Source organism: Bubalus kerabau, unplaced genomic scaffold (genome assembly GCF_029407905.1).
Source record: "Bubalus kerabau isolate K-KA32 ecotype Philippines breed swamp buffalo unplaced genomic scaffold, PCC_UOA_SB_1v2 scaffold_70, whole genome shotgun sequence".
NCBI lineage: Eukaryota > Metazoa > Chordata > Mammalia > Artiodactyla > Bovidae > Bubalus > Bubalus kerabau.
Window position 1 is genome coordinate 410,527 of NW_026577924.1, and position 13,883 is coordinate 424,409.

General features: G+C 57.2%; 4 pseudogenes; all 4 read left to right on the forward strand.

Moving 5' to 3' along the window:
* The first annotated feature begins 3,251 nt into the window (after positions 1 to 3,251).
* LOC129641094 (uncharacterized) lies at positions 3,252 to 3,371 on the forward strand (annotated as a pseudogene).
* Positions 3,372 to 6,622: 3,251 nt separating this feature from the next.
* On the forward strand, positions 6,623 to 6,742 carry LOC129641095 (uncharacterized; annotated as a pseudogene).
* Positions 6,743 to 9,993: 3,251 nt separating this feature from the next.
* Positions 9,994 to 10,113, forward strand: LOC129641097 (uncharacterized; annotated as a pseudogene).
* A 3,247-nt stretch (positions 10,114 to 13,360) lies between these two features.
* Positions 13,361 to 13,480, forward strand: LOC129641098 (uncharacterized; annotated as a pseudogene).
* Positions 13,481 to 13,883: the final 403 nt, after the last annotated feature.

Consider the following 13,883-nt stretch of genomic DNA (forward strand, 5'->3'; position numbering starts at 1 on the left):
TTTTTGCCTACCAGAAGAGGTCCTTTAGCCCCCGCCCCGCGTCCCAATTCTTGGACCCACACCCCCCCTCGCCCCCCCGCCACCCCCGCAGCCCCAGCCCCTCCCGGGGCGGGGGGAGTGAGTGGGTGGCCGGGGCCCCGACTCCCGCTGCAGACCTGGGTTGCCTCCCCGCGGCCCGCGAGCCCCTCCGCCTTCGCATTCGGCTTTCAGGAAACCAGACGACCGGCCGTCCCGTCTCCCTCTGGGGCTCCTTTGGCTTGCCTCAGGCAATCCCGGGGCTTGCACCGACTCCAGCCAGAGCCCCAGCCCCCGCCCCACCCCCAGCCTCGCAGGCGATCGCGCATGCGCATGCGAGCGCGCGCACAGATCGATGTGCCCAAACGGGGCATCTAGCTTGTTGGCTTGTACTGGGGGTGGATCTATGCCTGGGAGTGGGACTGCTGAACCATAGGCTACTTCTACTTTTAGTTCCTTCGCGAACCTCCATACTCTTTTCCATCCCGGCTGTACCAACTCCCATTCCTACTCAGCGTGGAGGAGAGTTCCCTTTGCTCCACAGCTTCTCCAGCATCTGCTATGGACAGACATTGCAATGAGGCCCAATCGGACTCGGGCGAAGTGGTCCCTCCTTGGCGTTTGGAGTTGAGTCTCTCCAATCATTAGTGACGTGGAGCAAGATGACCGTTTGGAAATGCAGATGCAATTCTCTCACCATCCTGCTCCAACGGCTCTTGTATTTTCCCATCATATTGAAGATACGACCAATTCCCTTCATGCCTGCTCCTCACGTTCTTCTCGGATGTCTTTTCCCTGGAATGCCCTCTGCACTCTTTGGCTTCCATCCCATAGGGCATTTTCATTTCTTGAACGTCCTAAGTTTCCCTGGTCACCTAGACTTCCAGGATGCTGTTTTCCCTGCCTGAAATTCTTCCTGCATCTCAACCCTGGTTTACGTAGGTTCAACCTATGGACCTCAACGCAATGGTTACTCTGAAAAGCCTTCCCTGACACCCAGGTTTTGGTGAGGGTAGAGGCCCCTCGACAAGTTCTCCAAGGATCTGCCTGTGATGTATCATTAGATTCGTCTCAGTGAAAGCAGGAACTCTGTGTCTGCTTCTCTCCGCCTTCTAGTTCCAGAAACTTATTACATGCCTCCCAGCTCATCGTAGGTGCTCAGGATTTACTTAGTGTGTGAAAGACAGAAAAGTTCTTGGAAGCCTCAAGGTGTCACTTGGCTCGGCACTTTTGATCTCTTTGTGTATTTGGCGATTCCATTCTTTCCTTTCCTGGGTTCATGTGTACGCTATATTCAAGGCACAATCTAAGGCATTAAGACATATCCATCAGTATGGGTTCTTGCTTTCAAGGAACTCGTACAGCAGATTTCTACAGTTTAGGGCTTTTCAAATGCTCTAGAAGAATGTGAACGTTCAGTGTGATCCATTTTCATTTCCAAGAAAGATCGTTTGACTTCCATAGCAAAGGTGGAGACCTTCCGACGTGTAGTCCAATACTTAGACCTTGACCATGTCAGGCAAGTTTTGCGGTTCCTTCTGGAGGTGTGTGGCTCTTGCAGAAACGTGAAGATCTTCCATCGTCCTCGGACTTTGGTGTCATTTGCAATCATCAAGAAAGCTTCCAGGTATAGGTTCCAGACCACCACCGCACACACTCAGTAGGCAACGGAGTGGATTCCAGGAATATGCGTTGTTAACCAGCATCACCGTTGATATTGTTGCTGCACGCTCTATGCAGTGGCCAGGGCCTGGATTGTCCACTGGGTCTCATGTGGAATGGAAAGAAGGGCTTCCCCCACCCCCCACCCCACCCCCCACTGTTGACAGCCTTGTGACTAGAAAAGGGCCCCGAAACAAGAATCAGACAAACCAGATAAGCCCAGATGGTAGTCCATGAGATGAAGGAACTAAGCAGCTGGTTGGGATGGCGCCAAGGAGAAAGGTTGCTCTTTTTGTCTCCCGCTCTACTCCTTTCTTCCTGGACGCCTTAGGGGTTCATCATGGAGATTTGAAATAAAGTTCACCAAAGTCATAGGTGTTGAATCAAGATTTTGCATTTCACCATCTCTCAAAAACGAAGAGTGCTTAACCTGCACAGGTTTCTTTCAAAAAAGTCAATTGCTTTTCAGTTCTGGGGTTTCTCTCTTGCCTTGTTCAAGTAGCCTTAAGAGTAAAAATCAACGAAAACTAAAGAAAGATTCCAAGATACCAACAAAGGACACCTTCTGTTTCTTCAATCATCTTTCCACTTAGTAGCACACGAGCTCTTTTCTTTGTATTTTGCCTAGGGAATTCGCAATGTGCTGGTTCAGATGGCAAGGCATCCGCCCGCAGGAGACTCGGGTTTGACCCCTGGGTCGGGAAGATCCCCTGGAGAAGGTAATGGCAACCCACTCCAGTATTCTCGCCTGGGAAATGCCACGGACAGAGGAGCCTGATGGGCCGCACTCCATGGGTCCTATAAGAGTTGGGCTCAACCCAGCAACTACGAACAGAAGTATTTCCAAAGACCACACTCGTGTGTGTGTGTGTGTGTGTGTGTCTGTCTGTCTGTCTGTGTGCCTGCCTGTGGTTCGTCTGCTCTCTCAGGAAGGTCGGGTGCTTGGCGGGCGGCGTGGGGACAAGGGGGGCGCCTCGGTAGGGCAAAGGGGCGGGGCTGAGGCGCTCCGGTCGACCGCGCCTCCGTGGCTCCCGGTGGGTTTGGGCAGCGGGCAGGTGCCGGGCAAGTTGGGCGCTCAAGATTCGCTGAGCCTAGGCCCGCAGGAGGTTCAGAGGCCCCCGGGCCGCGGGGATCGGGAGGCGGCGGGCCCCGAAGACCGACACCTCCGGGGTCGCGCGGCCCTGAGCAGCGAACGGGATGGGGGGGGAGGGGGAGGCCCCGCTCAGCCAGCGCGGCCGGGTCTGGAGTGGCCTTGGGTGGGAGGGTGCCGAGACCTCCGCACCCCTCAGCCCACCCCCCAGGCCCCGCGCGCACGCACGCACGCCCTCCCGGTCACTGGGGGGTCCTGGAAGCCCATCGGGCCCCCGGGCCCGGCCAGGCGGTTGCTGGTCTGGTGTTGGCGGTGTTCGGGGGCCGGGCCGGCGTCAGCAGGCTGGAGTGCGGTCGCGGGTCGTGCGGCTCAAGTACAGCACGGCCCCCCGAGGAGAGGGGCGGCCCGTTGGCCCGACCTGCAGGTCAGAGCGAAAGGGAGGCGAAGCGCAAGGCTCTTAGGGCGCCCCGCGGCGGCCGCGCCCGTCTCCGGCCCTATCGGCCTGAAGGCGCCCGATCTCGTCTGATCTCGGAAGCTAAGCAGGGTCGGGCCTGTTCAGTATCTTGGATGGGAGACCACCTGGGAATTCCGGGTGCTGGAGGCTTTTTTGCCTACCAGAAGAGGTCCTTTAGCCCCCGCCCCGCGTCCCAATTCTTGGACCCACACCCCCCCTCGCCCCCCCGCCACCCCCGCAGCCCCAGCCCCTCCCGGGGCGGGGGGAGTGAGTGGGTGGCCGGGGCCCCGACTCCCGCTGCAGACCTGGGTTGCCTCCCCGCGGCCCGCGAGCCCCTCCGCCTTCGCATTCGGCTTTCAGGAAACCAGACGACCGGCCGTCCCGTCTCCCTCTGGGGCTCCTTTGGCTTGCCTCAGGCAATCCCGGGGCTTGCACCGACTCCAGCCAGAGCCCCAGCCCCCGCCCCACCCCCAGCCTCGCAGGCGATCGCGCATGCGCATGCGAGCGCGCGCACAGATCGATGTGCCCAAACGGGGCATCTAGCTTGTTGGCTTGTACTGGGGGTGGATCTATGCCTGGGAGTGGGACTGCTGAACCATAGGCTACTTCTACTTTTAGTTCCTTCGCGAACCTCCATACTCTTTTCCATCCCGGCTGTACCAACTCCCATTCCTACTCAGCGTGGAGGAGAGTTCCCTTTGCTCCACAGCTTCTCCAGCATCTGCTATGGACAGACATTGCAATGAGGCCCAATCGGACTCGGGCGAAGTGGTCCCTCCTTGGCGTTTGGAGTTGAGTCTCTCCAATCATTAGTGACGTGGAGCAAGATGACCGTTTGGAAATGCAGATGCAATTCTCTCACCATCCTGCTCCAACGGCTCTTGTATTTTCCCATCATATTGAAGATACGACCAATTCCCTTCATGCCTGCTCCTCACGTTCTTCTCGGATGTCTTTTCCCTGGAATGCCCTCTGCACTCTTTGGCTTCCATCCCATAGGGCATTTTCATTTCTTGAACGTCCTAAGTTTCCCTGGTCACCTAGACTTCCAGGATGCTGTTTTCCCTGCCTGAAATTCTTCCTGCATCTCAACCCTGGTTTACGTAGGTTCAACCTATGGACCTCAACGCAATGGTTACTCTGAAAAGCCTTCCCTGACACCCAGGTTTTGGTGAGGGTAGAGGCCCCTCGACAAGTTCTCCAAGGATCTGCCTGTGATGTATCATTAGATTCGTCTCAGTGAAAGCAGGAACTCTGTGTCTGCTTCTCTCCGCCTTCTAGTTCCAGAAACTTATTACATGCCTCCCAGCTCATCGTAGGTGCTCAGGATTTACTTAGTGTGTGAAAGACAGAAAAGTTCTTGGAAGCCTCAAGGTGTCACTTGGCTCGGCACTTTTGATCTCTTTGTGTATTTGGCGATTCCATTCTTTCCTTTCCTGGGTTCATGTGTACGCTATATTCAAGGCACAATCTAAGGCATTAAGACATATCCATCAGTATGGGTTCTTGCTTTCAAGGAACTCGTACAGCAGATTTCTACAGTTTAGGGCTTTTCAAATGCTCTAGAAGAATGTGAACGTTCAGTGTGATCCATTTTCATTTCCAAGAAAGATCGTTTGACTTCCATAGCAAAGGTGGAGACCTTCCGACATGTAGTCCAATACTTAGACCTTGACCATGTCAGGCAAGTCTTGCGGTTCCTTCTGGAGGTGTGTGGCTCTTGCAGAAACGTGAAGATCTTCCATCGTCCTCGGACTTTGGTGTCATTTGCAATCATCAAGAAAGCTTCCAGGTATAGGTTCCAGACCACCACCGCACACACTCAGTAGGCAACGGAGTGGATTCCAGGAATATGCGTTGTTAACCAGCATCACCGTTGATATTGTTGCTGCACGCTCTATGCAGTGGCCAGGGCCTGGATTGTCCACTGGGTCTCATGTGGAATGGAAAGAAGGGCTTCCCCCACCCCCCACCCCACCCCCCACTGTTGACAGCCTTGTGACTAGAAACGGGCCCCGAAACAAGAATCAGACAAACCAGATAAGCCCAGATGGTAGTCCATGAGATGAAGGAACTAAGCAGCTGGTTGGGATGGCGCCAAGGGGAAAGGTTGCTCTTTTTGTCTCCCGCTCTACTCCTTTCTTCCTGGACGCCTTAGGGGTTCATCATGGAGATTTGAAATAAAGTTCACCAAAGTCATATGTGTTGAATCAAGATTTTGCATTTCACCATCTCTCAAAAACGAAGAGTGCTTAACCTGCACAGGTTTCTTTCAAAAAAGTCAATTGCTTTTCAGTTCTGGGGTTTCTCTCTTGCCTTGTTCAAGTAGCCTTAAGAGTAAAAATCAACGAAAACTAAAGAAAGATTCCAAGATACCAACAAAGGACACCTTCTGTTTCTTCAATCATCTTTCCACTTAGTAGCACACGAGCTCTTTTCTTTGTATTTTGCCTAGGGAATTCGCAATGTGCTGGTTCAGATGGCAAGGCATCCGCCCGCAGGAGACTCGGGTTTGACCCCTGGGTCGGGAAGATCCCCTGGAGAAGGTAATGGCAACCCACTCCAGTATTCTCGCCTGGGAAATGCCACGGACAGAGGAGCCTGATGGGCCGCACTCCATGGGTCCTATAAGAGTTGGGCTCAACCCAGCAACTACGAACAGAAGTATTTCCAAAGACCACACTCGTGTGTGTGTGTGTGTGTGTCTGTCTGTCTGTCTGTCTGTGTGCCTGCCTGTGGTTCGTCTGCTCTCTCAGGAAGGTCGGGTGCTTGGCGGGCGGCGTGGGGACAAGGGGGGCGCCTCGGTAGGGCAAAGGGGCGGGGCTGAGGCGCTCCGGTCGACCGCGCCTCCGTGGCTCCCGGTGGGTTTGGGCAGCGGGCAGGTGCCGGGCAAGTTGGGCGCTCAAGATTCGCTGAGCCTAGGCCCGCAGGAGGTTCAGAGGCCCCCGGGCCGCGGGGATCGGGAGGCGGCGGGCCCCGAAGACCGACACCTCCGGGGTCGCGCGGCCCTGAGCAGCGAACGGGATGGGGGGGGAGGGGGAGGCCCCGCTCAGCCAGCGCGGCCGGGTCTGGAGTGGCCGGGGGTGGGAGGGCGCCGAGACCTCCGCACCCCTCAGCCCACCCCCCAGGCCCCGCGCGCACGCACGCACGCCCTCCCGGTCACTGGGGGGTCCTGGAAGCCCATCGGGCCCCCGGGCCCGGCCAGGCGGTTGCTGGTCTGGTGTTGGCGGTGTTCGGGGGCCGGGCCGGCGTCAGCAGGCTGGAGTGCGGTCGCGGGTCGTGCGGCTCAAGTACAGCACGGCCCCCCGAGGAGAGGGGCGGCCCGTTGGCCCGACCTGCAGGTCAGAGCGAAAGGGAGGCGAAGCGCAAGGCTCTTAGGGCGCCCCGCGGCGGCCGCGCCCGTCTCCGGCCCTATCGGCCTGAAGGCGCCCGATCTCGTCTGATCTCGGAAGCTAAGCAGGGTCGGGCCTGTTCAGTATCTTGGATGGGAGACCACCTGGGAATTCCGGGTGCTGGAGGCTTTTTTGCCTACCAGAAGAGGTCCTTTAGCCCCCGCCCCGCGTCCCAATTCTTGGACCCACACCCCCCCTCGCCCCCCCGCCACCCCCGCAGCCCCAGCCCCTCCCGGGGCGGGGGGAGTGAGTGGGTGGCCGGGGCCCCGACTCCCGCTGCAGACCTGGGTTGCCTCCCCGCGGCCCGCGAGCCCCTCCGCCTTCGCATTCGGCTTTCAGGAAACCAGACGACCGGCCGTCCCGTCTCCCTCTGGGGCTCCTTTGGCTTGCCTCAGGCAATCCCGGGGCTTGCACCGACTCCAGCCAGAGCCCCAGCCCCCGCCCCACCCCCAGCCTCGCAGGCGATCGCGCATGCGCATGCGAGCGCGCGCACAGATCGATGTGCCCAAACGGGGCATCTAGCTTGTTGGCTTGTACTGGGGGTGGATCTATGCCTGGGAGTGGGACTGCTGAACCATAGGCTACTTCTACTTTTAGTTCCTTCGCGAACCTCCATACTCTTTTCCATCCCGGCTGTACCAACTCCCATTCCTACTCAGCGTGGAGGAGAGTTCCCTTTGCTCCACAGCTTCTCCAGCATCTGCTATGGACAGACATTGCAATGAGGCCCAATCGGACTCGGGCGAAGTGGTCCCTCCTTGGCGTTTGGAGTTGAGTCTCTCCAATCATTAGTGACGTGGAGCAAGATGACCGTTTGGAAATGCAGATGCAATTCTCTCACCATCCTGCTCCAACGGCTCTTGTATTTTCCCATCATATTGAAGATACGACCAATTCCCTTCATGCCTGCTCCTCACGTTCTTCTCGGATGTCTTTTCCCTGGAATGCCCTCTGCACTCTTTGGCTTCCATCCCATAGGGCATTTTCATTTCTTGAACGTCCTAAGTTTCCCTGGTCACCTAGACTTCCAGGATGCTGTTTTCCCTGCCTGAAATTCTTCCTGCATCTCAACCCTGGTTTACGTAGGTTCAACCTATGGACCTCAACGCAATGGTTACTCTGAAAAGCCTTCCCTGACACCCAGGTTTTGGTGAGGGTAGAGGCCCCTCGACAAGTTCTCCAAGGATCTGCCTGTGATGTATCATTAGATTCGTCTCAGTGAAAGCAGGAACTCTGTGTCTGCTTCTCTCCGCCTTCTAGTTCCAGAAACTTATTACATGCCTCCCAGCTCATCGTAGGTGCTCAGGATTTACTTAGTGTGTGAAAGACAGAAAAGTTCTTGGAAGCCTCAAGGTGTCACTTGGCTCGGCACTTTTGATCTCTTTGTGTATTTGGCGATTCCATTCTTTCCTTTCCTGGGTTCATGTGTACGCTATATTCAAGGCACAATCTAAGGCATTAAGACATATCCATCAGTATGGGTTCTTGCTTTCAAGGAACTCGTACAGCAGATTTCTACAGTTTAGGGCTTTTCAAATGCTCTAGAAGAATGTGAACGTTCAGTGTGATCCATTTTCATTTCCAAGAAAGATCGTTTGACTTCCATAGCAAAGGTGGAGACCTTCCGACGTGTAGTCCAATACTTAGACCTTGACCATGTCAGGCAAGTCTTGCGGTTCCTTCTGGAGGTGTGTGGCTCTTGCAGAAACGTGAAGATCTTCCATCGTCCTCGGACTTTGGTGTCATTTGCAATCATCAAGAAAGCTTCCAGGTATAGGTTCCAGACCACCACCGCACACACTCAGTAGGCAACGGAGTGGATTCCAGGAATATGCGTTGTTAACCAGCATCACCGTTGATATTGTTGCTGCACGCTCTATGCAGTGGCCAGGGCCTGGATTGTCCACTGGGTCTCATGTGGAATGGAAAGAAGGGCTTCCCCCACCCCCCACCCCACCCCCCACTGTTGACAGCCTTGTGACTAGAAAAGGGCCCCGAAACAAGAATCAGACAAACCAGATAAGCCCAGATGGTAGTCCATGAGATGAAGGAACTAAGCAGCTGGTTGGGATGGCGCCAAGGGGAAAGGTTGCTCTTTTTGTCTCCCGCTCTACTCCTTTCTTCCTGGACGCCTTAGGGGTTCATCATGGAGATTTGAAATAAAGTTCACCAAAGTCATAGGTGTTGAATCAAGATTTTGCATTTCACCATCTCTCAAAAACGAAGAGTGCTTAACCTGCACAGGTTTCTTTCAAAAAAGTCAATTGCTTTTCAGTTCTGGGGTTTCTCTCTTGCCTTGTTCAAGTAGCCTTAAGAGTAAAAATCAACGAAAACTAAAGAAAGATTCCAAGATACCAACAAAGGACACCTTCTGTTTCTTCAATCATCTTTCCACTTAGTAGCACACGAGCTCTTTTCTTTGTATTTTGCCTAGGGAATTCGCAATGTGCTGGTTCAGATGGCAAGGCATCCGCCCGCAGGAGACTCGGGTTTGACCCCTGGGTCGGGAAGATCCCCTGGAGAAGGTAATGGCAACCCACTCCAGTATTCTCGCCTGGGAAATGCCACGGACAGAGGAGCCTGATGGGCCGCACTCCATGGGTCCTATAAGAGTTGGGCTCAACCCAGCAACTACGAACAGAAGTATTTCCAAAGACCACACTCGTGTGTGTGTGTGTGTGTGTCTGTCTGTCTGTCTGTCTGTGTGCCTGCCTGTGGTTCGTCTGCTCTCTCAGGAAGGTCGGGTGCTTGGCGGGCGGCGTGGGGACAAGGGGGGCGCCTCGGTAGGGCAAAGGGGCGGGGCTGAGGCGCTCCGGTCGACCGCGCCTCCGTGGCTCCCGGTGGGTTTGGGCAGCGGGCAGGTGCCGGGCAAGTTGGGCGCTCAAGATTCGCTGAGCCTAGGCCCGCAGGAGGTTCAGAGGCCCCCGGGCCGCGGGGATCGGGAGGCGGCGGGCCCCGAAGACCGACACCTCCGGGGTCGCGCGGCCCTGAGCAGCGAACGGGATGGGGGGGGAGGGGGAGGCCCCGCTCAGCCAGCGCGGCCGGGTCTGGAGTGGCCGGGGGTGGGAGGGCGCCGAGACCTCCGCACCCCTCAGCCCACCCCCCAGGCCCCGCGCGCACGCACGCACGCCCTCCCGGTCACTGGGGGGTCCTGGAAGCCCATCGGGCCCCCGGGCCCGGCCAGGCGGTTGCTGGTCTGGTGTTGGCGGTGTTCGGGGGCCGGGCCGGCGTCAGCAGGCTGGAGTGCGGTCGCGGGTCGTGCGGCTCAAGTACAGCACGGCCCCCCGAGGAGAGGGGCGGCCCGTTGGCCCGACCTGCAGGTCAGAGCGAAAGGGAGGCGAAGCGCAAGGCTCTTAGGGCGCCCCGCGGCGGCCGCGCCCGTCTCCGGCCCTATCGGCCTGAAGGCGCCCGATCTCGTCTGATCTCGGAAGCTAAGCAGGGTCGGGCCTGTTCAGTATCTTGGATGGGAGACCACCTGGGAATTCCGGGTGCTGGAGGCTTTTTTGCCTACCAGAAGAGGTCCTTTAGCCCCCGCCCCGCGTCCCAATTCTTGGACCCACACCCCCCCTCGCCCCCCCGCCACCCCCGCAGCCCCAGCCCCTCCCGGGGCGGGGGGAGTGAGTGGGTGGCCGGGGCCCCGACTCCCGCTGCAGACCTGGGTTGCCTCCCCGCGGCCCGCGAGCCCCTCCGCCTTCGCATTCGGCTTTCAGGAAACCAGACGACCGGCCGTCCCGTCTCCCTCTGGGGCTCCTTTGGCTTGCCTCAGGCAATCCCGGGGCTTGCACCGACTCCAGCCAGAGCCCCAGCCCCCGCCCCACCCCCAGCCTCGCAGGCGATCGCGCATGCGCATGCGAGCGCGCGCACAGATCGATGTGCCCAAACGGGGCATCTAGCTTGTTGGCTTGTACTGGGGGTGGATCTATGCCTGGGAGTGGGACTGCTGAACCATAGGCTACTTCTACTTTTAGTTCCTTCGCGAACCTCCATACTCTTTTCCATCCCGGCTGTACCAACTCCCATTCCTACTCAGCGTGGAGGAGAGTTCCCTTTGCTCCACAGCTTCTCCAGCATCTGCTATGGACAGACATTGCAATGAGGCCCAATCGGACTCGGGCGAAGTGGTCCCTCCTTGGCGTTTGGAGTTGAGTCTCTCCAATCATTAGTGACGTGGAGCAAGATGACCGTTTGGAAATGCAGATGCAATTCTCTCACCATCCTGCTCCAACGGCTCTTGTATTTTCCCATCATATTGAAGATACGACCAATTCCCTTCATGCCTGCTCCTCACGTTCTTCTCGGATGTCTTTTCCCTGGAATGCCCTCTGCACTCTTTGGCTTCCATCCCATAGGGCATTTTCATTTCTTGAACGTCCTAAGTTTCCCTGGTCACCTAGACTTCCAGGATGCTGTTTTCCCTGCCTGAAATTCTTCCTGCATCTCAACCCTGGTTTACGTAGGTTCAACCTATGGACCTCAACGCAATGGTTACTCTGAAAAGCCTTCCCTGACACCCAGGTTTTGGTGAGGGTAGAGGCCCCTCGACAAGTTCTCCAAGGATCTGCCTGTGATGTATCATTAGATTCGTCTCAGTGAAAGCAGGAACTCTGTGTCTGCTTCTCTCCGCCTTCTAGTTCCAGAAACTTATTACATGCCTCCCAGCTCATCGTAGGTGCTCAGGATTTACTTAGTGTGTGAAAGACAGAAAAGTTCTTGGAAGCCTCAAGGTGTCACTTGGCTCGGCACTTTTGATCTCTTTGTGTATTTGGCGATTCCATTCTTTCCTTTCCTGGGTTCATGTGTACGCTATATTCAAGGCACAATCTAAGGCATTAAGACATATCCATCAGTATGGGTTCTTGCTTTCAAGGAACTCGTACAGCAGATTTCTACAGTTTAGGGCTTTTCAAATGCTCTAGAAGAATGTGAACGTTCAGTGTGATCCATTTTCATTTCCAAGAAAGATCGTTTGACTTCCATAGCAAAGGTGGAGACCTTCCGACGTGTAGTCCAATACTTAGACCTTGACCATGTCAGGCAAGTCTTGCGGTTCCTTCTGGAGGTGTGTGGCTCTTGCAGAAACGTGAAGATCTTCCATCGTCCTCGGACTTTGGTGTCATTTGCAATCATCAAGAAAGCTTCCAGGTATAGGTTCCAGACCACCACCGCACACACTCAGTAGGCAACGGAGTGGATTCCAGGAATATGCGTTGTTAACCAGCATCACCGTTGATATTGTTGCTGCACGCTCTATGCAGTGGCCAGGGCCTGGATTGTCCACTGGGTCTCATGTGGAATGGAAAGAAGGGCTTCCCCCACCCCCCACCCCACCCCCCACTGTTGACAGCCTTGTGACTAGAAAAGGGCCCCGAAACAAGAATCAGACAAACCAGATAAGCCCAGATGGTAGTCCATGAGATGAAGGAACTAAGCAGCTGGTTGGGATGGCGCCAAGGGGAAAGGTTGCTCTTTTTGTCTCCCGCTCTACTCCTTTCTTCCTGGACGCCTTAGGGGTTCATCATGGAGATTTGAAATAAAGTTCACCAAAGTCATAGGTGTTGAATCAAGATTTTGCATTTCACCATCTCTCAAAAACGAAGAGTGCTTAACCTGCACAGGTTTCTTTCAAAAAAGTCAATTGCTTTTCAGTTCTGGGGTTTCTCTCTTGCCTTGTTCAAGTAGCCTTAAGAGTAAAAATCAACGAAAACTAAAGAAAGATTCCAAGATACCAACAAAGGACACCTTCTGTTTCTTCAATCATCTTTCCACTTAGTAGCACACGAGCTCTTTTCTTTGTATTTTGCCTAGGGAATTCGCAATGTGCTGGTTCAGATGGCAAGGCATCCGCCCGCAGGAGACTCGGGTTTGACCCCTGGGTCGGGAAGATCCCCTGGAGAAGGTAATGGCAACCCACTCCAGTATTCTCGCCTGGGAAATGCCACGGACAGAGGAGCCTGATGGGCCACACTCCATGGGTCCTATAAGAGTTGGGCTCAACCCAGCAACTACGAACAGAAGTATTTCCAAAGACCACACTCGTGTGTGTGTGTGTGTGTGTCTGTCTGTCTGTCTGTGTGCCTGCCTGTGGTTCGTCTGCTCTCTCAGGAAGGTCGGGTGCTTGGCGGGCGGCGTGGGGACAAGGGGGGCGCCTCGGTAGGGCAAAGGGGCGGGGCTGAGGCGCTCCGGTCGACCGCGCCTCCGTGGCTCCCGGTGGGTTTGGGCAGCGGGCAGGTGCCGGGCAAGTTGGGCGCTCAAGATTCGCTGAGCCTAGGCCCGCAGGAGGTTCAGAGGCCCCCGGGCCGCGGGGATCGGGAGGCGGCGGGCCCCGAAGACCGACACCTCCGGGGTCGCGCGGCCCTGAGCAGCGAACGGGATGGGGGGGGAGGGGGAGGCCCCGCTCAGCCAGCGCGGCCGGGTCTGGAGTGGCCGGGGGTGGGAGGGCGCCGAGACCTCCGCACCCCTCAGCCCACCCCCCAGGCCCCGCGCGCACGCACGCACGCCCTCCCGGTCACTGGGGGGTCCTGGAAGCCCATCGGGCCCCCGGGCCCGGCCAGGCGGTTGCTGGTCTGGTGTTGGCGGTGTTCGGGGGCCGGGCCGGCGTCAGCAGGCTGGAGTGCGGTCGCGGGTCGTGCGGCTCAAGTACAGCACGGCCCCCCGAGGAGAGGGGCGGCCCGTTGGCCCGACCTGCAGGTCAGAGCGAAAGGGAGGCGAAGCGCAAGGCTCTTAGGGCGCCCCGCGGCGGCCGCGCCCGTCTCCGGCCCTATCGGCCTGAAGGCGCCCGATCTCGTCTGATCTCGGAAGCTAAGCAGGGTCGGGCCTGTTCAGTATCTTGGATGGGAGACCACCTGGGAATTCCGGGTGCTGGAGGCTTTTTTGCCTACCAGAAGAGGTCCTTTAGCCCCCGCCCCGCGTCCCAATTCTTGGACCCACACCCCCCCTCGCCCCCCCGCCACCCCCGCAGCCCCAGCCCCTCCCGGGGCGGGGGGAGTGAGTGGGTGGCCGGGGCCCCGACTCCCGCTGCAGACCTGGGTTGCCTCCCCGCGGCCCGCGAGCCCCTCCGCCTTCGCATTCGGCTTTCAGGAAACCAGACGACCGGCCGTCCCGTCTCCCTCTGGGGCTCCTTTGGCTTGCCTCAGGCAATCCCGGGGCTTGCACCGACTCCAGCCAGAGCCCCAGCCCCCGCCCCACCCCCAGCCTCGCAGGCGATCGCGCATGCGCATGCGAGCGCGCGCACAGATCGATGTGCCCAAACGGGGCATCTAGCTTGTTGGCT